General features: G+C 41.8%; 1 long non-coding RNA gene across 1 annotated transcript in view; it reads right to left on the reverse strand.

The window, feature by feature from the left end:
- The window catches only part of LOC136748560 (uncharacterized), a 137,666-nt gene that overhangs the window by 108,542 nt on the left and 6,253 nt on the right, over positions 1-22,871 (reverse strand). The window contains exon 2 of the long non-coding RNA XR_010816596.1: positions 11,695-11,800. This is a non-coding gene — a long non-coding RNA (uncharacterized LOC136748560). The remainder of the gene's footprint in view (positions 1-11,694; positions 11,801-22,871) is intronic.

A 22,871-nucleotide genomic window follows, 5' to 3' on the forward strand; every position in this document is an offset into this window, starting at 1 on the left:
GCTGTGGATCTCGACAGGGAGAATTGTTTTGGAGTTTGTTACTGTAGTTACTCCCCCACGAATGTAAAATCAGCATATTCATATTTACACATCATTCAGGACTGAAATGGCCAGGGCAGTCCGTGCTGTCACAAGGTCGAGCGCGCTGTCGCAACTTATGTTTTCACTGCAGTGTCCTCTTTGCTCCAGTGGGCTACAGCCTGTGCTATATCTCACCACCAGAACAGCATGGTGTCTGTAGAAGAACACACACACACACACACACATGCATTCAAACACACACACAAACATATATATATATATATATATATATATATATATATATATATATATATTATATATATACAAAAATTCTGAAACCTCCCAACTTGTAAAACGTCTTTTGCTCCCACAGTCACATTTGCTATAAAAGCTGGGCATTGAAGGCAGATTGTTCTAGGAGAAGAGTGAGAGAGAGGGGGGGGGAGAGATGCGAAAGAGAGAGAAAGGAAGACCTTCAAACATGAAAAAGAGAGAACATCAAGGCAGGACACATAAAACAGTTTGTGTGCAAATGAAGCAGCCCTGGCTTTTTCCTTCGGAACAAAAAAACAGCTCCGTTAGGAAGAAAGAAGAGCCGGCAGCCAAAGCACAGAGAGAGAGAGAGAGAGAGAGAGAGAGGGAGAGGGAGAGAGATGTATTTGGGAGTGCCTTTGATGCAAAGTGGTGGTGTCTTCATTCTGGCCTGCTCCGTACAACCTGTCAATTACACCCGCAACTCTTTACATACCCTCCCTGCTTCAGAGGAGGCAGCACTCGTCTCTCTCTCTCCCTCTCTCTCTTTAGTGTGCTGCTGTGCTGCTCAAGGAAACGATCAATCAGTAGCGGCCGTATTTGATGGAGCTGTTTCTCCTATATCTCTCTCTCCTGAAAGGGTGAAGCAAGCAGACAGACACTGGCTGTGCGTGTGTGTGTGTTGTTGTTTTGGAAGCTTGATTCAAGATCGCTAGCCATACAGCATGCATTACCAAACGTGTCAGAGACATCGTGTTGTTTTAACAGACCCCTAAGGCTAGAACATCCACAACGTTTGGTCCTGCATCCATCTTTCTCTGAAGCTTGGTGTTGATGCTTCCAGAACACCGTCCCTGTGTCCGACCATGACATGAAACTGCTTGCTACCCGATCATTTGTTATCAGACCAGTAGATATCATGATCACTTTTCAAGGCACTCCAATGCTTTTTCTTCCTACTTTCTTCCACATTCTCCACCCTTTTTAATTCGATCCTAATGCAAATTTTCAATCTGCTGCAGCTGAATTTGTGCTGTGTGCATTGAAGGGGAGTTACAGACTGTACACAGCCAAGCACATGCTCCATTGCTGTGAAAACTCTTCCCAAAAGGAACTAAACTTCTGAACACTGAGAAGTAAACACATGATTTGCAGTTGTCTTTTGACCCAATCATTGAAAATGTCCCATGATAGAGATCAAATGATTACACCATCCATGATAAACTATATTACCCAACATGTTGAGACAACAAACACATATGAAGAGACAGCTGTCCCCAACGAATACTGCAAAGCTTTTAAAGGATGGCTGAAGTAATCCTGCACCATTCATCCCACAGTACAGCTTCTAATTGAGTGAGAGCAATTAGTCCATAAAGTGCCTTCCTAATATGCATTCCAGTTCCTCCCAGAGGTGTTCAATAGGCTTATGACTGGGATGCTCTTTTCCTTGAGGCACTGCGTAACACTTTTGTGACATGGCATTGTGCTGTTGGTAGATGTTTGAGGGCTCACAATAACATTCCTTCAATTCTGGCACAACACTGTTGTCCAAAATATTGCCATTGGTACCAGCAGAGATGAAGCCCTTCAAAACAGCCAAGTTCACCTTCTCTGCATCCATGCATGACTGGCAAAGGAAGGATTTTAATTTAAGTTTTGGTATTGTAATGTACACTCACCTAAAGGATTATTAGGAACACCTGTTCAATTTCTCATTAATGTAATTATCTAACCAACCAATCACATGGCAGTTGCTTCAATGCATTTAGGGGTGTGGTCCTGGTCAAGACAATCTCCTGAACTCCAAACTGAATGTCTGAATGGGAAAGAAAGGTGATTTAAGCAATTTTGAGCGTGGCATGGTTGTTGGTGCCAGACGGGCCGGTCTGAGTATTTCACAATCTGCTCAGTTACTGGGATTTTCAAGCACAACCATTTCTAGGGTTTACAAAGAATGGTGTGAAAAGGGAAAAACATCCAGTATGCGGCAGTCCTGTGGGCAAAAATGCCTTGTTGATGCTAGAGGTCAGAGGAGAATGGGCCGACTGATTCAAGCTGATAGAAGAGCAACTTTGACTGAAATAACCACTCGTTACAACCGAGGTATGCAGCAAAGCATTTGTGAAGCCACAACACGTACAACCTTGAGGCGGATGGGCTACAACAGCAGAAGACCCCACCGGGTACCACTCATCTCCACTACAAATAGGAAAAAGAGGCTACAATTTGCACAAGCTCATCAAAATTGGACAGTTGAAGACTGGAAAAATGTTGCCTGGTCTGATGAGTCTCGATTTCTGTTGAGACATTCAGATGGTAGAGTCAGAATTTGGCGTAAACAGAATGAGAACATGGATCCATCATGCCTTGTTACCACTGTGCAGGCTGGTGGTGGTGGTGTAATGGTGTGGGGGATGTTTTCTTGGCACACTTTAGGCCCCTTAGTGCCAATTGGGCATCGTTTAAATGCCACGGCCTACCTGACCATTGTTTCTGACCATGTCCATCCCTTTATGACCACCATGTACCCATCCTCTGATGGCTACTTCCAGCAGGATAATGCACCATGTCACAAAGGTCGAATCATTTCAAACTGGTTTCTTGAACATGACAATGAGTTCACTGTACTAAACTGGCCCCCACAGTCACCAGATCTCAACCCAATAGAGCATCTTTGGGATGTGGTGGAACGGGAGCTTCGTGCCCTGGATGTGCATCCCACAAATCTCCATCAACTGCAAGATGCTATCCTATCAATATGGCCAACATTTCTAAAGAATGCTTTCAGCACCTTGTTGAATCAATGCCACGTAGAATTAAGGCAGTTCTGAAGGCGAAAGGGGGTCAAACACAGTATTAGTATGGTGTTCCTAATAATCCTTTAGGTGAGTGTATGTAGAGCTAAGACACTTTGTCAGGCTTCGTAATTAACACTATACAAATTGCTTGGTTACATAATTCAAACATCACCTTGGAGCTAGAAGCCACATCTCAGGGCAAACCATTGAGAGAAGAGCATCTCACAGGAAATGCATTACCTTAAAGACCTTCCATTCAGCATCTCATTGTGGCTGCTTGGTCGAGGCCTGTGTAGGGCACAGACCCAGAACTTCAGCTTCCCCTGCCTTTCCCCCACAATCCCCAGAGGAGTCCCACGGATTCAAAAGGGAGTGAATCACGCACTTATTGAAAAATCTTCTCCAAGCAGCATCTCCTATTGTACGTACATTCCCCTATAATCTGGTGTAAATCAACACTCCCACAAAGCCTGCCTCTCATGGCCTACAGGAACTTCTGACGAGAGAAACTTCTGACTTTTCAAAAGCCGTGTTGTACTTTTCCACTGTAGCCCAATGCACCTCTGTGAAGGCATACTGTGAGCGCATGTTCTCAGCGTGAGTTGATATGGGATGCGACCCGTGTCTCACGGATGAGGGAGGGGTAAGTATTTTTAATAACTGCACTGCGTATCCCGACAAGGATTAGATAAAAGCCCCCCCCTTCTCCAACCTTCCCCCCCAATTTTCTTTTTCCTCTTGTCCTCCTACACATCCAGGCCCTTTCATGTGCAAAGCAGATGCAGGCAATTGACATGCTAATGAGACACGGGCTGGTTATACGCAGGCCTGTAACCAGCGGCACCCCCCTGCCTCACACTCTTTAAGTGGAAACGATTGGAAATGAGTTCAGCCTGCTCCCGAGGGACCCCTCTCTCAGTCTAACCTGGGACGCTCTCCGCGCAAACAGGCACAGCGCTGCCATCAAACCCTGCCGCGTGCGAGAGCGGCGTCCCCCGGCACACCGCACTGTTTAAACAGCAGCTCCTCTCCGTGGGCATGTCCCGGGCTTTCAAGGCAAGGGCTCTGGTGGTAACAGTCACAGCAACGGCCACATTTAAAGGTAATCATACACATACTACATTTATTATTGAACTCTAATAAGGTTAATCACAAATTCATGTTTTTTTTTGAGCAAGCCGACTCCTGTGCAATAACGGCCCGAATCAGCGCTGTATCGCTGTTTGTCATAAAAGAGTGAGGCAAGCAGTAATATAAATGACAGCGTCTGGGAGCAGAGAAAGAGAAGGCAGTGTAAATAGTTTCAGAAACAATGTGTGTTGTTCAACAAATGTGACTGTGCACTGTTCATATCGATGCTCAGGGAATGAAAATCTTTTTTTTTTCCCCCTTGAAGTACTATACCTACAACAAGCGTCATTGTTTTTATTATTGTTCCTATTTTTTTATGAAGATAAAAGATGAGAATGGAAATTAAGACAGAGAAGAAGGAGGAATAATACTGCCACCTATCCAAAGCTGCGGAAAACCTAAAGATGTTTTTCTATCTCAACATCCCTGTAATTACATTCATTTTAATAACAGAGCTACGACAGCTTTAAGGTTCACTGCTCTCAGCCGGGATAATTAAATGCGCTCTTCCTTATCTCCTTGTATCTCGCTTTCTCTCTCTCCCTTATCGGCTGCATTCACTTCCCTCCTCGCAGAGTTTCTACGCAAAGTGCACAATACAGCAGTTGATGCCTGAATCTCCAACAGCATATCTATGCTAAATAGACTCCTAGTTTGTACACAACTCGAAAGCCTGAAAGAACAGAGTAGGTACACAGGTGAAGGAGATTTATTCACCTACCATTCAGGCCCTGTAATACCAGAGTAAATATAATAATTAGGGTAATCGTTCTGAATCTTTATACAACATGCAACAGGAGCAAGAGCCAGAAACTTGGAATTAATTCTCACATGTTGCTGCAACGGTGTCTGTCAGTTTGGCTCTTTATTGTACACATCCTAGGAAGTCAAATTCAAGATGGCAGTTTGCATTGGTGCAGGATGTCCAAAGTCTGTCTGTCTGTCTGTCTGTCACGGTCCATGTGATGTCATTCGCAGCTACTGGCGGATCACTATCTTCAGGCACTTCCATCTCTTCACCACTGGGAGTAAGTAACAAGCGCTCAGACAGCAGCCTCAAGGACATCCCCCTGGACACACCAAATGGAACTGGCCAGCTTTGGAAGTGATTGCACTGGACTTTTATGGTTTGTAGGGATGAGAGACATGAAAATAAAATGGCAGGCCTGGTTGTAGCCACACCTGGTGACCTTGTTTGGAGAACCTCACTTCAAGACTATCTCTTTATGTACAGCTATTGACACACCATCTAAACAGAGCATCTGCACCAAAACCTTGTGTCCGTGTCAAATTTCCCCCGCTCATTAAGGCAAAGCGTAAACAGAGGACGGAAGATCGGAGAGGTTTCAATCACCAAATAATTTGCAGTCGTCGGTTTGAGTAGACTGTACCCTGTTTAGCTTCGGGATCCAGGTAGAAACCATCCCCCAGCACCTTCGAGGAAGTGGAGAGGAGAGGAGAGGAGAGCCCGCCTTGCACAACCCCCCAGTGGTTGGACCCTGCCGTTTCTGTCCTGGCTGCAAGAAGTGAGGCCATAACTCCATCAGATCCCCGGTTATCGACTCCCACGGAAAGATCAATACAGGAATGATGGGCCTCCTATGTCTTCCCCATCCATCTACAGGGCCATTGAGCGCATGTTAACGTTATGAATTATTGAGAGAACAGTTACTATTGATTGGGTGGGGGATTATAGACAAGGTGAATTGAAGGGGGGAGGGGGCACCGGTGGCAGGGGTTGAGCAGGGGAAGGAGGGGGGTGCACGGACAGGTCAGAAATCTCAAGACAGGTTAAAGTATCCCCTCCGTGCTACACAGACAAATGACCCCTGAATAGCTTTGAGTCAGAGTTCACATGAGGGCCAGGACTGCCATTGCAGTGTGTCCACTCTCCACTTTGTGTATCACTGAGGAAAGATTATTTCAGTTTTGAATCCCCCCCAGATGTTTCCCGTTTTCTTTCTATTTCCATCCTTTTGTTTGATTAGGCACGTCTAAAGAGCTTATTTGTCTAGAGGGCAGAAAGAGCATAGCAGTGGAAAATAGAGGTTTCTCTCTTTTAAAAAAAAAATTCTATGTGTTTTAATCCACATTTGAACAAGGCAGTGAGCTGCAGTTACACTGGGGGTAACCGATACCATGCAAATAGAAAGTGTTTTGATTACAAGTCAAGCTGAAAGACATACGTTTGGATGTGCGGCTGTCCATATCTAAATAAAAAAGCTTTATAGTTCGTAAGGCAGGGAGACAGTCAGGTTGTTTGTGTGCGCGTTGTCAGATTGAAGTAAGACTTTAAGAAAAATGTATATATTTGCAAACTGGCAGAGGATTTTCTGTAAACTTCTAACAACCACAATATGTTTTTATTCTAGCATTGTATAAAAACATGCATATCTTATTTAAAAACATTTCTGGTGTAGAAATACTAGATTTTTAGGGGTAATGTCTTACCTTAACTAGTCACACTTTTTCATATTAAAAAAGTGTTTGACAATATTCTCTCTGCCTCTTTGTTTGAAGTATTGTCGCTTTACAAATTAAACCGGTTACCACTTTAACTCTGAAGACATTATCACTTATTGATCGCTTTCTTTAAGTGTTATCATAAATTCCCCTCTTGCCATCTAATAGCATTGTATCTCATGCTTCATCAAGGTATCTTTCAGGAAGGGCTGAGCAGAAATTTATATTTATCCCTTGCCAATACTGCAACTAATTAATTCATTACAAAAAACAAAAAACACAAAAGATCTCTAGCACAGGAGTTCAAAGTAATGCACCATCAAACAATCTCTGTCCAAATATCACACGAGGAAAGGGATTTGAAATGCAGTTTCAACCAGTTTTTGTCCTGTAACTGTCAATGAATTTACATCAGTTCCTTTACACAACAATGCCTCTGTGGAATGTAATAATATACCCAATGGATGCAACGTTGATCTTTATCGCGATTTATGTTATATCTCACGTCTGTTCGCAAAATTACACTTTGGAAATTTAAGATGTCGTCGGAATACCATCAAAACAAGGTTGGCATGAAGAACCTGGCGCAATAAACCATTACATTCAAGATGTAATAAAGGAACAATGTATTTCGGTTATCGCATTTAAAATGAATGAGTACATCAACAGCCATTACGAGCAAACAAGTTTATTGTTTGTGAAGAGCTGTATTATTACAAATCTATAACCAAGAAGTAAAGCCACCTGTTCCAGGAATAGGCTTAGGTCCGCGCCATGGCTGTTTAATATTTTAAGAGGTTTATCCTTTATAAAGTCCTACAGAGAGATAAGGTTGTCAGGATGCCTTTTGAAAGCTAACTAAAACACAGAGAGGCCTTCTTAAGAGCAGTGTGCTTTAATTCATTGGTAACCTATAGTAATCTATGGTTAAGGAAAAAGAAAATGCTGACAGGACAATGGGGGAAAAAGCGGAGTGATCCGTTAAATTTAACCGGCGAAAGATTTCCCAAGATCAGAAAATGAGGCCATAAAACATAACTAACCATCGAATAATACAAAATTAATCCCTTAATATGTTCATAAATTTTGAAAAAAGAAAAGGTTTCCACAGAGGGCTCTTAAATAAAAGTTATACGTAAAATGGCATAAATCAAGTGACAGCTATTAAGCCTGCCCTTTGGTATGGCGCAACGGGAGTAGTTGACTTCTGTCACATTGATAGTCTGCCTATATCACTCAGTCCTTTCCCTGCCAATCTCCCACTTATTCTCACGCACTCATAAATGTCAGGGATAAATCTCTTCAAGTGCTTCTGATTTCAGATCGAGGGTACAGAGAGCCAGACGCAGACCGACACATGGCTGCAGTTGAAGTGCAGTGCTGTGAGTTACACCGCCCTGCCACTCAATATCTGTATCAATATGTTTAAAGAGAAGGGCAGGGACTGCGGAAATGCGAGAGAATGGCGCAGGTCTCCCGAAATGTACCCGCTATCTACCTTTGTACCATTTACAAACTCTGCTCTGTCATTGCATCCAAAAACCACAATTCTCAAAACAATGCCAACGTTAGGATTGATTATCTATCAATTCAAACTGAGCCTAAAATGGAAGAGAAACTTTTAAAAAGTCGTTGTGGATCTACTATGCCTTTCCAGATCTCAAAAAAAAAAAAAAAGACACTTTCCAGGGGCCTGCTCCAGAACTTCAAATTCCACGAGGACTTGCAGGGGTGAAATATAGACCTCCGTAATAGCCCACTAAATTAACTCCTTGTAACCTAGTTAAAAATCACCATCATTAGCATATAATAGGTCTACGGAGGACCAGAGCTGAAGGGGCAAGTCCGCCCTGAGGGTAGCACTATAGTTCAGCTGTCTGGCTGCTAATAGTACTGCAAAGTTCACCCTTATAAACATGTCAGCCTGCGTATAATTAAGCGAGTGGTCATTAGATAATGTATATGGTACCTGTGGGCTGGCCATCACTCTGCCGGCCTGATGGATGCAGTTCCAATAATTGCACGCTGGCTCTCTCATCCAAGTGCCTTTTACTTATTTAAACTGTTTGCTTTAAGCGGCAGGGAAGCCAATTAAGGCTTGCATAATTCAAGGAGGAGGATCAGAGAGGCGGCCGGATTGCCTTTTCTTTCCACTCCTTTTTTTTTTTCCTTCTTCTTTTTAATATTTTGATGGGGGATTTGGCTGAGAAATCACTACTGTTCCCCCCCTCTACCTCTCACTGAAGTCATGTGTGACTCAGGATGCAGAACCAGCATCATAAATAAATGGAAAAAAGAAAAAGAAAATGTTTTCTCTTCCTCGTATAGCTCATCATTTGTATGCACGCACAGTATACATATAGTTCAGTGGCATGCAAATTTATTAGAACACCCCCGTTGCATCTGTAGTTTTGATTTATTGTGCATACCAAATCAAACCATTGCGACTAACTATCGTGGAAAATTGTCATAATAAATTATTGATTGCCTAATTTCATTGACAAATTTAAAATGCCACACATGCAGTTCAATTAAAATAGACAGGGAGAAGGACATATGACCAGCAATGTGAAAACACAGGACTTTGTGTGTGTGTAGTTGGACACTGGCCCTCTTCACAAAGTAGACAGAATTATGGATCGGCAAACGCACGTCAACCGGAGAAGCTGATTGGACAAATCTCATATTCCGATCAGATAACACTGCTGACACATATCTAAGACATTTCAAACAGCTTAATGTGAGAGAACTGCAAAACCTTACTAGTAAATTCATATTTTTCATTGTGCAAATCTCAATCATTTGCAATTGCATCCTGCTGTTAATTTATGTATGAACTGCATTGAGTGGACAATTGTGTTTAAAACAGTCTACATTCATGAAGCATATTTTCCAAACCACGATTTACCTCGATACAGGAGGTTGCAGGAACAGATATGCAATAATACTGATCCATATTTAGAAGAAAAAAACAAAAACACACACCTAAGAATTATTTAAATCTAACCCGTCTTTATTTAGATTTTTTTATTTTAATTAATAAAACTGTGCAGAGAATGAAGTCCCCTAGCACCTTCAGTCATTTTAACAGCCCCTAATAAATGCGATTGAAAATGGAGCATGTCACTTGTGCTACAAAGCGGTGACCGGTCAATATTTCAGCTGCCAGGTGCCGGGGGTCACATATAAGTCAGCCCGTGATGGATATGTATCCAATAATTGATGTAGGGCGGCCGTTATTGTCAGTTTCACTCCAGCCTCTATTGCTTATTAAAAGCTGTTTGCCTTAAGTACTATGCAGCCAATTACAGCAAGCACTTAATCTAAAGCAGCCCCAGTCACAGCCTCGCAGACTGCTGTAAGAATTGCTCAGCTCTCAGACTGCAGATGATCATCAATGGACTTGTCTTTAAGGGAGATATGTTGTGATCCTAATTCTGTTGCTCTTTGCCATACACCCCCATCGACACTTTCTCCGTTTCCGCTTTGATCAAGTCCAGTTGTGTGCAGGTGGGTGAGAACACAGGAGTTTGTGCAGAATGGGTGTGCATGGAAAGATGTCCCCCAGCCCACTGCACTTTAAAGCGGTACAACAAGCTTTTGGGGAGTTTGAATACACAAACCTAAAGTTAATTAATTAATTAAAAAACAAGAAACAAGAAATCTCTGCACTATAGTCCCCTGAGGAATGAACATCGTGTGAAGGAAACTACAGCAGCTTTGATTTCTTTAGCGTTTAGCAGCTTATGATGAATTTTAGGCTAGGTCTGCTAAAACAGACATATTGTGCATCAGAAATGAGAGTATTCATTTGAATGGTCAAGAAGAGCACCCACCCCCTCCCCCCCCAGTTCAAGACATAGCTGAAACATTGGTTTCACCGGCACATACAAAAGAGAGGTGTTTGTTTTGATTCTGTTGTTGTTGGGGGGGGATGGTGAGTGACATCACTCACCTAAAATAAATACACATTAATATCCTCAAAACCTTAATAGTACAAATGTTTATTTTAATAGCACAGTAATTCATTGTTTTTGACGTGTGTGTGTGTAGGGGCGGGGGCAGCTTCACAGAGCTGTCAGGGAGGGACTAAACAATGTTAATTGGTGTTATTTAGCAGGTTAATTAAGGGATAGCTCATTTAATTTGAACGGATTAGTTAGAGTACTAATTCTCCATAGGAGGTGTCCTGTGTTGGGCCCGACATGTGTCAGCTTTCTTAACTTCTCAACATTAAAGGCAATCAGTGCAAACAGGAGCAGCTGTTGCTTAACTGAGGTGTTACATTAACTCAGCCTGCGTCATTTCACTTTTTCCAAGTGGGCTCAGTTTGTTTTTGCTGTATTTGTTCAGTGGACCTTCCATAACAGTCTACAGTCCATTTAATAACGAGATTACAGAATACTAAAATGGTCCCACAAAACAGTCAAATTATCTTAGTGGGGGGAGAGTTTGACTGTTCGCATGAACAATGAACATTAAGTACAGGAAATAAGCTACAATAATTTGTCAAAGAACAAGAATTAGATGAAGGAGGAGATTCATCCTTGTTATTATTGAAGTGTCTAACCCCAAGACAAAGGAGGGGGGAAACAAAAAACTTTGGTTTTGACCCCACTATGTTGTAATTGTTGTAAAACTCAAAAAAAGCTGCTTTTGCACATTTCTGACATTACAGCAGCTTTTCATTCGTGATCAAAGGCTCTGGTTGTACAGCTCCTGATAACGGAATCAATTTTGGTGCCTTTTGTTTTTCGCTGAATGATGCACGTTTAGCGGTAACCTTCGGGGAAGAATGAAAAAAAGGAAAAAATTAAAAAGAGAAGGAGGAGGAAAGAATTGTGCCTTCAAATTCTAGGAAATGTCAAAATTCAATAAACTTACCAGAATTTTCTTGAGTTTGATGGGATTTCATCTGCAATGGAAAACCATTAACTTAAGGGGGAAACGGGAGATGATTAGAATATGAAATGTGTTAGCAGAGAATAGGAAGAGAGATGAGATGCCCGGGAGATTAAAAGATTACCTGTCTTCTCAGCTCGTCTTCAGTGTTTTTTTTTTTCCCCTATTTTCTTTGTTTTCCAGACTGGAGCTTCAGTTCCAGCTCAGACATCTGCATGAAAGCATGACATCTGCAAAAAGTAAATAAATAAATATGTAATTTTGAACCCAAAACTCTCAAAACAACTCCAGTAGTTATTATGCAATATCTGCATACATAAAAAAAATTAACCATGTCAGCACTAGAAAGCAATCGGTGCTGAAATACACGTAAGCAGTTGGGAATCACACCCCAGACCTGGACATGCTGAGAGACAACGCTACTGAGCAACAAAGCACGGCAACAGTGAAATCAAATGGATATCGCACAAGATGAGAAATGTCAGATTGTTCATCAGCTTTTAGGATTAGGTCAGGTGATCTAATGTACACTGTAAATGTAGTTAGGAGATGCACACGCAATCTGTAGTGCATCCTCAACTTTCAGGTGAGCGAGTCTCCTGATAACAATGATCGAAAATCATCAACGTAGACCGCCATTCGCCCCGCTCTGGGCAGGATCAGGGCCCGGTGGTCCGTCTCCTCTGAGCCCCAATGAAACCTTTGCTCCACAGAGCCCTGGCAATGGGGGAGCAGGGAGAAAGGAAAAAGAAAAAAAAAAAAAAAAGAGGAGAGCGAGAACCTGGGGAGCGCAGGTCTATCCATTATTAACGAGAGCGTGGCGCTGGCCAGCACTGAGTGATGGGGATTAAAAGACGCTAATGTAAAAAGGCTGGCCGGTGACCTTCCAGAAAGATTGACTTTACTAGAATGGAAATGATATCCAGTAAATCACAGGCTGTTGAGCTGCTCATTGAGTCGAATCATTTCCTCTGATCCTGTCAGCGCAGACAGGCTCTTATAAATCAGTCAGGTTCCAGGGTGCTAGCTCGGTGTCGTGCCCATTTAACCATTTAACAGCCCCCCTCCCCTCACCTCCCCGGCCCCCCAAATCCACAAAACATCAACCCAACGAGCAGAACCATGTCGACACAGGCCAACAACACCATTGTGCATAGTAAGGAAATAAATAATAACAATTTATCTCTCTTACTGACTGAAAAGAATGGTATTTCATTTTATGCAGCTCTTTATAATCTTCAGTAGAAAGATACAAATGGCGATCACGATTTATTGTGTTTGTTTTCCAACTGTACATGCCTTTTTCGAGTTATATTTTCCCAATAAACTTAAACAAAGTGTTTGGAACTCCCTTCTGATATACAAAACATAACTCAGCATTTTTAAAACATATTCTTCCTTTCATTACAAATGGTGATACTCCAGAAAATTATATAGACAGGCATTTCTCTCTCATGACCTGACTTTAAAAAACATTTGTGAACACCCTTCTATGTGTGATTCACTGAGATTTCAGATTAACCATCAATTAAAACTGAAATGGAAGATCTGGGGATTAATCCTTTCTTTCTAGAACTCCTCTTTCAGGGCAGTTTGTTTCACCCTCGAAGAGAAAATAAGAGAGATTGGGTGACAGTCAATGGGGATGGCTGGTTGCAATTTGCAAAATGATGCCAACCCATTTGGGCTCACATCTCTCGTTTCTTGGCCAAGGAAGTCAAACACCAGCCTCAACAGAATGTCGACTAGCTATTTCCAGTCTCCTGGTCAGACTTTAGTCGGGCTCAGAGCTTTGTTCCCAGAATAAGGAGTCTTGTCAGCAAACACACAGGAGTCCAAATGAGCTACAGATATACCAAGACCCTCACAGTTTTCTCTCTTCAACCCCATGTGAGCAGTAGCACATACTGTAAACGAGAATAACATGAAAGAGGTTGATTTAGTTCATGTCAAGAGTGTGTTTCTTGTAAAGCCCCTTATATTGATGCAGCCAGAGATCTACTAATTGAAATGCTGCCTTCTGTCTACCATTGCCTCTCAAGACACCGACACAGGTGGTGCCCGGATCCTTGAAACCGAGCCTGGTAGCAGGTCTGCAGTTTGTCTCAAACTACGGCCATGTCTACAGCAGCACGGCGAGGGAGGGGGGCTTTGTTTAGCGTTTCTGGCAGCCGGGCTCAACCTGTTTTTATTACCAGAAAAGAACATCTGTAATAAATTTCACGTTTGACCAAATGAGTTTTGGCAGAGTAGCAGGCTGATGACAAAACACGCTGCATGTGTTAACGTAGAGAGAGATTTAAACCCAGTCAATCACACGCTCACGGATACAGCCATCCACACGCACGCACACTGGAGCCTCTTTGCACAGCTGGGCTTTGGCACACGCCGCGTCTGGTAAGGCTATCAATACGAGGACTCATTGTTCTGAGAATAGCCCGTTAGTGTCCCCTTCCTCGTTAATACATAATGTACATTTCAAATTAATATAAACGATCCTGGTAAAGCTGACATAGTTATAATTCAACGCAGAAACATTTGGAACTAAATGTAGTCAAAGTAACTGCATACTATATATAATGTAATGCAGGCGGTTCTCCTTACTGTGTACTTAAATACAAAGCTGTCAGGGAAATCTCTACATATGCACTTTTCCTTAACATAAATAATAGATCTAAGAAGTTGCAAATGAAGCACTCTGTGAAAGATGAAGTAAAATATCTGTAATTTTAAATACACCAAGTAATTTAATAAATATTCATTTTACATGTGTATGTTAAGCATATTAAAATACGGGCTCTACTGAGCAAACAGGCACATACACGTACATGTTTCCACTTCGATATCGGACAGAATCAAAAAGACAGGCTCACATCTGATTTTTCTGAAAGACTGGAAGGTCACACACATGTGTTGCCAAAGTCTGGGGAATAGCCCTGGTTTTGTCTGATCTGATGGAGGATTATAAACTTTTATCCCAATATTGACTAGAGGGGAGGCTTATAGTGGGAAACCAGTCACCCAACCTTTTAAAAGTGACCTCCGCAACATTATAATGCCTGATGGTGCAGTCTGAAGAAATTATTGCCCGTGGAAGGTCAATTTTGCAACCTGAGGGGCAATTTTTATTCTTTATCAGCTGGAAACTTCACTCAATATCCATTTAATTGCAGTGAGATGGTTTGGAGTATATTGATTCAGATGTATATATAATTTTTTTTCTACCTCTGATGACTGCAGTATTTCTCTTTTGTGTGTAATTTTATTTATTTTGTATTTTGTAAAATCGGGGAGGCCGGTATGGCTTCTGCACTGGCTTCATTCCCTCCAGCCAGTGTTACTTCTGAAGTCAATCACAATGAGCTTGTATTCCCAGTAAGACTGTTAGCAATGTGGGAGATACACCCAGGGTGCACCATGTCAAATTTAACACTGTGTCTTCAATTTAACGTTGTGTCTGCAACTGATCTGCCATTACACTGTGACTGTACTAAAAGGGTGCCTGGTAATTACAGCAAATGATTCTCTGTGACAAATTAAGACATCATGCACTCTTATCAGCTTTCATTTCAAAATTAAAGATAATGAAGTATTTACGAATCTCTATCTTTCCCGTCTCTCTTTCCCAGCATGTAAAATGCGTAATTATTTCACGTCAATACGAACGGTCGCCCCCTCAGTCCTTCGCTCATTCATAATTAATTAATTTCTCATAAAAAAGCGACAATGATGCGCGGTGTTCCTGTGGAAGGTGAGGTGGGATATTGGTGACTTCTATTATGAAGTTGGCCTCATTTCCATTAACTTATACAGCACTCTCAACTCTATAACTCAGCTTGCCTCGGAGCCATAATAAAAGCTTTTCCTATTCCAAGATTTCTCAGATTATTCTTGCAGGAATATGTAATCAGAGACTGAGTGGGAGCACGCAGCACCACTGGACTGGTCCACTGGCAGGGATTTTGGCCCAGTCTTTGGCTGCTAATGCTATTCTCAGACACCCAGGATGACATCCCATAGATTTCAGTGACCTTAGCACTCAAGTTCAGTTCTACTGTCATTTCTGGTCATGCTCTAGACATCCCTAAGGAAAGGCGGGGGGGGGGTAGTCGTTTTTTGGCTGATTCACTAGGGCTGGCACTCGAGCAGCAGGAAATGTCTCTCTCTCTCTCTCTATACAGTGAAAGGTGGGCGATTGAGCCAAGCCCTCTCCAAACCACATCCTCTTTGACTGCTCCTCACAAATCCCCCCAGTGGATGTCCTTAGGGTGGTCCCCCAGCAAATCACAAAGTCAGGACCACCCAATGGGCTTCGGCATGGAAAAGGAGGGGGCAGTCTCCTCCTTAGGACCCTGACGATGTTCCCACAGTTTGGGGAAAACCGCTAGCACTGCGATCCAATAGTTCAAATAAACAAGTAAATAAATAACTGGACGACTGAAATCAATTTGGTCACAAAAGGGAAAGGAATCTTCTGTTAATACATTCCAGAAGTGGATTTATCTTCTCATTATTATCCTGAATTATACAGTTCCCACCCTTAAACAGAGTAGACCATTGCTGCGGCACCTGTCACTCATTTTTAGATTGCTTAGCTCCTTGTTCCTGTTTATGCCTATTGCAGATGGACTAAGATGATAGAATGAAAATAATACTAATCCAGTTTTAAATGCTGGAGAATAGTGTATCAAAGTTAGATCACGGGATTTTCAATAGTCAGTAAACACAAATATAATACATATGTCCACTGCTGAAGGCTGCCCCGAGATTTAATATAGTGTAGTGTTTCTTACCTAGAGTGCATTGGTGTGCCACAGTCACGTAAGAAATGTAAACCTTTTTTTAATTATTATTAAATTGAGATTGTTGTGCCTTATTGTATCATTATGTGAAGAGGTTACCTACTTACGCTTCATTTCAAGGTCAAGAAACAGCCTGAACCACAACACTAGCCAACACCACAATTTCACGCTAGGCCCACACAAATCCACACCCAATTCAGTGTAGTGAGTAGAAAAGCTTAATTTAAGAAATTAAATTAATTAATACATTAAAATTAGTCATATAGTCATTTAGTCATACTGAATGTAAAGTAAAGTCATACTTTAGTCATACTGAAGTTTACCGTTAGATCATACCCAGCTAATGTGTATTCTGTATCGCTAATTATAACAGCATGGTCAAGTTTTTCAATTTCAGTGGAATTTCCCTTAAAATTCTAAATCTTCAATTAATATAGATATGTCAATTCATTATACAAACACCTAAATAATATGTAGAATCTTACTGTTTTATAGTACAGAGTGAGAGACATCAATACTTGTTGAGGAGATGACCCTTACAAAACTCTTCTCTTTATAGTATCAGAACACTAATAGTATTTATAGCTGATATATGATTGTTCAGACGGGTTTTAATAATGACAGTGTTTCCAGTTACAATTGGGCACAATTACACAGACACATGCTTTGCACAAGTTCAGTTACGATTATGTAATGGGCTCAGCAGTGATAACACATGAAGCAAGCAGCTGCAGCACTTGACTGAGGTGTAAACAGTGCAAGCAGAGCTGTTAGTTCGTTTTCATTAGGGTCAAATCAAATTCACAATGAACACTCTTATTTTTGGGTTGTGATCCCAGCTGTACTGTTTCTTTTGTTTAGTTTTGTGTGTCTGTGTGTGTGTGTGTGTATGTTGATTAAAAGGTAGCACAGGCAGGAAAAAACATCAACAGGATAATATGAAAATTGTAAGGGCCTCTGGGAATTAAAAGATCCAGAGAGAAACACATACAACAAATACACAAGGGCTTCCTTCTCAAACAAGTAAACAGAAAAGCAGCTCATTACTGTAAAAGTCACTCAGTGTAATCCCCTTTATCCTAAATTGTTAATATTTTAATAAGAAACAGACTGGTGCAGAGATGGGGTGGGAGGAGCCTTGAGTGTTTGTAATTCAATATTGACAGTAGTAAAACCACTACAAACCTATTCTAAACACTTTACAAAGTAGCCAAAAAGTCTGGACGGAATTAATGGAAAAGCACTCACGTCACCATTCCACATTTGGAGAAGTTAGCTCAGAAATATAGACTGCTTCTTTTTTCATTACAACGGCTGGATCACTGGAACAGATACTGTAACTGTACTGTAATGTTTTAATTCTGCTGGAAGACATCATTTTCACCACCAGGAAAAGCTGTTCTGTGAGGAATGAGTTGCTCAAGAACACAGAGAGAGACAGAGAATGAGTTAGAGAGACAGAAATAGGGAAGGAAAGCTGACTAGAGCTTTATTACTACTAGTACTTTATTTGCATTTAAATTAAACAGGATTTTGATACAGTACACAGTGCCATCGGCAGCCTAACATCACATCTGTGCTTCCACAGGGCTGACTGATAAAGCAACAGCTGTTCCTGATATTATAAAGTACTGTATACAAGCATACCTCTGCTGCACGAGAGAAGACGGGCGCCACCAGCAGTATAGGCCCGCAGATTCTCAGCAGGCTAAGGTTTGTATGCGGATTTTATTAAAAAAAAAAAAAAAAAAAACGAATAATAAATAAATATATAAAAACAGTGAGGTCGGTCTCAAACTCCGTGCGGAAAGTTGTGCCAGGCCTGGAAGACGTGCAGTTCTCAGTGGCTCTCTATCGCCGTGGTAACGCTAAACGTAACCAAATGTCAGACAATAATTGGGGCCTCTCATGATGGAGATCGAAAAAGGCTGGGTCCTAATTATATAATTAGGGCCCTACTGGGAGCTCACTATATACTTAGACATAGCCACACAGCACGGTTTCAATTATAGGCTAATTCCACCGTTTATTTTCACCATCTCTTCGGGTATCGGAGATCCACACAAGGCACGAAACCGTCTGCATTCCCGATAGGATGACCTTGTCGTCCTTAATTTCGGCAAACCAATACGGGCTGCTGTGCTGGAGCACCGTTCCACCAGCCTCTCCTACCCACAGCAAGTTTACATACAATATATTGCAACAGGCACAAGAATTCACTGTGTGGCATGGGAAGGCAAACACAGATCACAAGTGTGTGTAGAAATACATCCACTGTAATAGTCTCTGTATGTTAGCGCTACATTCATCACCAAAACATGGAGCACGTTCATGTACTTCGAACTTCTTGGCCGTTGTTTTTCAGGATCTATTCGCCTTTAATATTATACATACATTATACATTGCAAGTAAGAATTAAGCAACATCAATTCTTCCTATGTTGTTTATATATATATATATATATATATATATATATATATATATATACACACACACATACAAACAGTACTGTTCAAATGTTTTAGGCAGGTGTGAAAAAATGCAATATTTGGTGTGACCACTCTTAAAAACAGCATCAATTCTTCTAGGTACACGTAAACACAGTCAGGGATTTTGTAGGCATATAGTCAGGTGTCTGATTAAACAATTATACCAAACAGGTGCTAATGATCATCAATTCAATATGTAGATTGAAACACAATCATTAACTGAAACAGAGATCGCTGAGGTAGGAGGAATAAAACTGGGTGAGGAACAGCCAAACTCCACTAACAAGGTGAGGTTGCTGAAGACAGTTTACTGTCAAAAGTCATACACCATGACTGAGCACAGCAACAAGACACAAGGTAGTTATTCTGCATCAGCAAGGTCTCTCCCAGGCAGACATTTCAAGGCAGACAGGGGTTACCAGATGTGCTGTCCAAGCTCTTTTGAAGAAGCACAAAGAAACAGGCAACGTTGAAGACCGTAGACGCAGTGGTCGGCCAAGGAAACTTACTGCAGCAGATGAAAGACACATCATGCTCACTTCCCTTCGCAATCGGAAGATGGTCCCCAGAAACTGCTGTGCAAGTGTACATAGAAGAATTGATGCTGTTTTGAAGGCAAAGGGTGGTCACACCAAATATTGATTTGATTTAGATTTTTCTTCTGTTCACTCACTTTGTATTTTCTTAATTGATAAATATAATCTATTAAGATGTCTATTTTTGAAAGCATTCTTACTTTAAAGCATTTTTTCACACCTGCCTAAAACTTTTGCACAGTACTGTGTGTGTGTGTGTGTGTGTGTGTATATATATATATATATATATATATATATATAGATATATATATAGTGAGGGAAAAAAAGTATTTGATCCCCTGCTGATTTTGTACGTTTGCCCACTGACAAAGAAATGATCAGTCTATAATTTTAATGGTAGGTGTATTTTAACAGTGAGAGACAGAATAACAACAAAAAAATCCAGAAAAACGCATTTCAAAAAAGTTATACATTGATTTGCATGTTAATGAGGGAAATAAGTATTTGATCCCTTCGACTTAGTACTTGGTGGCAAAACCCTTGTTGGCAATCACAGAGGTCAGACGTTTCTTGTAGTTAGCCACCAGGTTTGCACACATCTCAGGAGGGATTTTGTCCCACTCCTCTTTGCAGATCCTCTCCAAGTCATTAAGGTTTCGAGGCTCACGTTTGGCAACTCGAACCTTCAGCTCCCTCCACAGATTTTCTATGGGATTAAGGTCTGGAGACTGGCTAGGCCACTCCAGGACCTTCATGTGCTTCTTCTTGAGCCACTCCTTTGTTGCCTTGGCTGTGTGTTTTGGGTCATTGTCATGCTGGAATACCCATCCACGACCCATTTTCAATGCCCTGGCTGAGGGAAGGAGGTTCTCACCCAAGATTTGACGGTACATGGCCCCGTACATCGTCCCTTTGATGCGGTGCAGTTGTCCTGTCCCCTTAGCAGAAAAACACCCCCAAAGCATAATGTTTCCACCTCCATGTTTGACGGTGGGGATGGTGTTCTTGGGGTCATTCCTCCTCCTCCAAACACGGCGAGCTGAGTTGATGCCAAAGAGCTCGATTTTGGTCTCATCTGACCACAACACTTTCACCCAGTTCTCCTCTGAATCATTCAGATGATCATTGGCAAACTTCAGACGGGCCTGTACATGTGCTTTCTTGAGCAGGGGGACTTTGCGGGCGCTGCAGGATTTCAGTCCTTCATGGCGTAGTGTGTTACCAATTGTTTTCTTTGTGACTATGGTCACAGCTGCCTTGGGATCATTAACAAGATGCTCCCGTGTGGTTCTGGGCTGATTCCTCACCGTTCTCATGATCATTGAAACTCCACGAGGTGAGATCTTGCATGGAGCTCCAGACCGAGGGAGACTGACAGTTATTTTGTGTTTCTTCCATTTGCGAATAATCGCACCAACTGTTGTCACCTTCTCACCAAGCTGCTTGGCGATGGTCTTGTAGCCCATTCCAGCCTTGTGTAGGTCTACAATCTTGTCCCTGACATCCTTGGACAGCTCTTTGGTCTTGGCCATGGTGGAGAGTTTGGAATCTGATGTATTGATTGCTTCTGTGGACAGGTGTCTTTTATACAGGTAATGAGCTGAGACTAGGAGCACTCCCTTTAAGAGAGTGCTCCTAATCTCAGCTCGTTACCTGTATAAAAGACACCTGGGAGCCAGAAATCTTACTGATTGATAGGGGATCAACTACTTATTTCACTCATTAACATGCAAATCAATTTATAACTTTTTTGAAATGCGTTTTTCTGGATTTTTTTGTTGTTATTCTGTCTCTCACTGTTAAAATACACCTACCATTAAAATTATAGACTGATCATTTCGTTGTCAGTGGGCAAACGTACAAAAACAGCAGGGGATCAAATACTTTTTTCCCTCACTGTGTATATATATATATATACATCCAAGTCTAAAATCATATGTTTAAGGGAGCGCAAAATCAATGTTCTTGATTGGCCATCACATACATCACATCTATTATTTATAAATATGATTTATTTATGTATCGCAGAATATACCTGTGTCTCAGTATGCCTTTATGTTCGGGTCATGTGGGAAATACCCCCAACAGACCTCAAGCAGACCGAGTTCTCCACTACAGGAAGCTCGTCACTTGGCTATAAGCTTCAGCTCCTAATTAACAGTAAGAGAAAGCCATCAAGTCAACAGCTATATCAATGAAGGCTTGAGCGCAAACCTTTATAGCATTCCATGCAGTGCTATTTACCTGCTGATTTATTCATGAACAATTATATATGAACAAAAAAAACATCTATTATTCATTTGAGAAATACTAATGATGACTGGGGCAAAGTGTAAACCGTGGCTTTCTGTTTTCAAGTTGCCAACTGATTTGTACACCCCCCTGTGATCATCAAACTGCAGTGTTCAGTTCACTGTCTTAGTCCTGCCTTGGTCTACACTTTGGCTTTTCTGTTGCAACCATCCAAGCCACCTAAATGACTGCTACCTTTCTAAGTTCATCCCAAGTATCCCAAGTGGAAATAAAAGCGAAATCAGGTCCAAGAGGAGACATAACTGGTTGCATGTTCTTCTCCAGTTTGTCGTTGATACTCCTGGTATGGCAAGAGTGCCATGTATTTGTCACGTAAGCTTAGCTCAGTGGAAGACTAGCACTAGAGCTTCCAATCCATTATAGTGCTGTATTGTGGCTCAATCTGCTTGTTAATTGTTAGATTAACTGAAAACTAATTGAATCCTGCAGACAAAGAGCCCTATCTGTGCCTTCCAAGTGGTTCTGACATATTCCATGTTCTTACACTGAGCAACTGAACAATTCTTCAGACAATACAGCCATTCCATTAAACTCCCCCCACCAGCATTTGTGTTTCAATCAATGACATTTAATATTGTGCATGTAATGGAACTAAGGGCACTGTCTGATGGAATTAAAACATAAGAAGATGGCATATGTCAGCTGTGCTCAGAATACACACACGGGTCATTGGATGGATTCTGTGACATCATTAAGGAGTTGGTTTTACCAAAGAACTGCTTTGAAATGGATTATTAAGTCTGCTATTTGGCTACCTCTGGCTTCTATAACCAGTCCCGTTCCACGTGCCCTCCTCTCCATGGCCTCAGCCCTAATTTCCATGTTTACAGGAGTTGCCATTCTGTATTCGGGATCATGTACGGGAATCCAGGCTAATTTGCCGTTGACAATAACCCAATTACCCAGAGCTCCTGCAGAGAGCTCTAAGCACTGCTAACGCACTCCAGAGCTGTGCAAACAACAGCCTGCTGAGGGAGAGACAGCAGCGAGCTGTGGGGAGTCTCATTAGGCCCAGCAGGAGATTGTCTGATCCCCATCCATCGTGCCTAGTAAGGCAGCCTGCGACAACAGCCATGGCACCTCTCCACAGCCAGGGGGCACCACCCTTCTTGGGGTCTCAGCGCTCAGCTCCTTGAACACCAAATGGGAAAAAGCTGGAGA

Source organism: Amia ocellicauda, chromosome 4 (genome assembly GCF_036373705.1).
Source record: "Amia ocellicauda isolate fAmiCal2 chromosome 4, fAmiCal2.hap1, whole genome shotgun sequence".
NCBI classification, from domain to species: domain Eukaryota; kingdom Metazoa; phylum Chordata; class Actinopteri; order Amiiformes; family Amiidae; genus Amia; species Amia ocellicauda.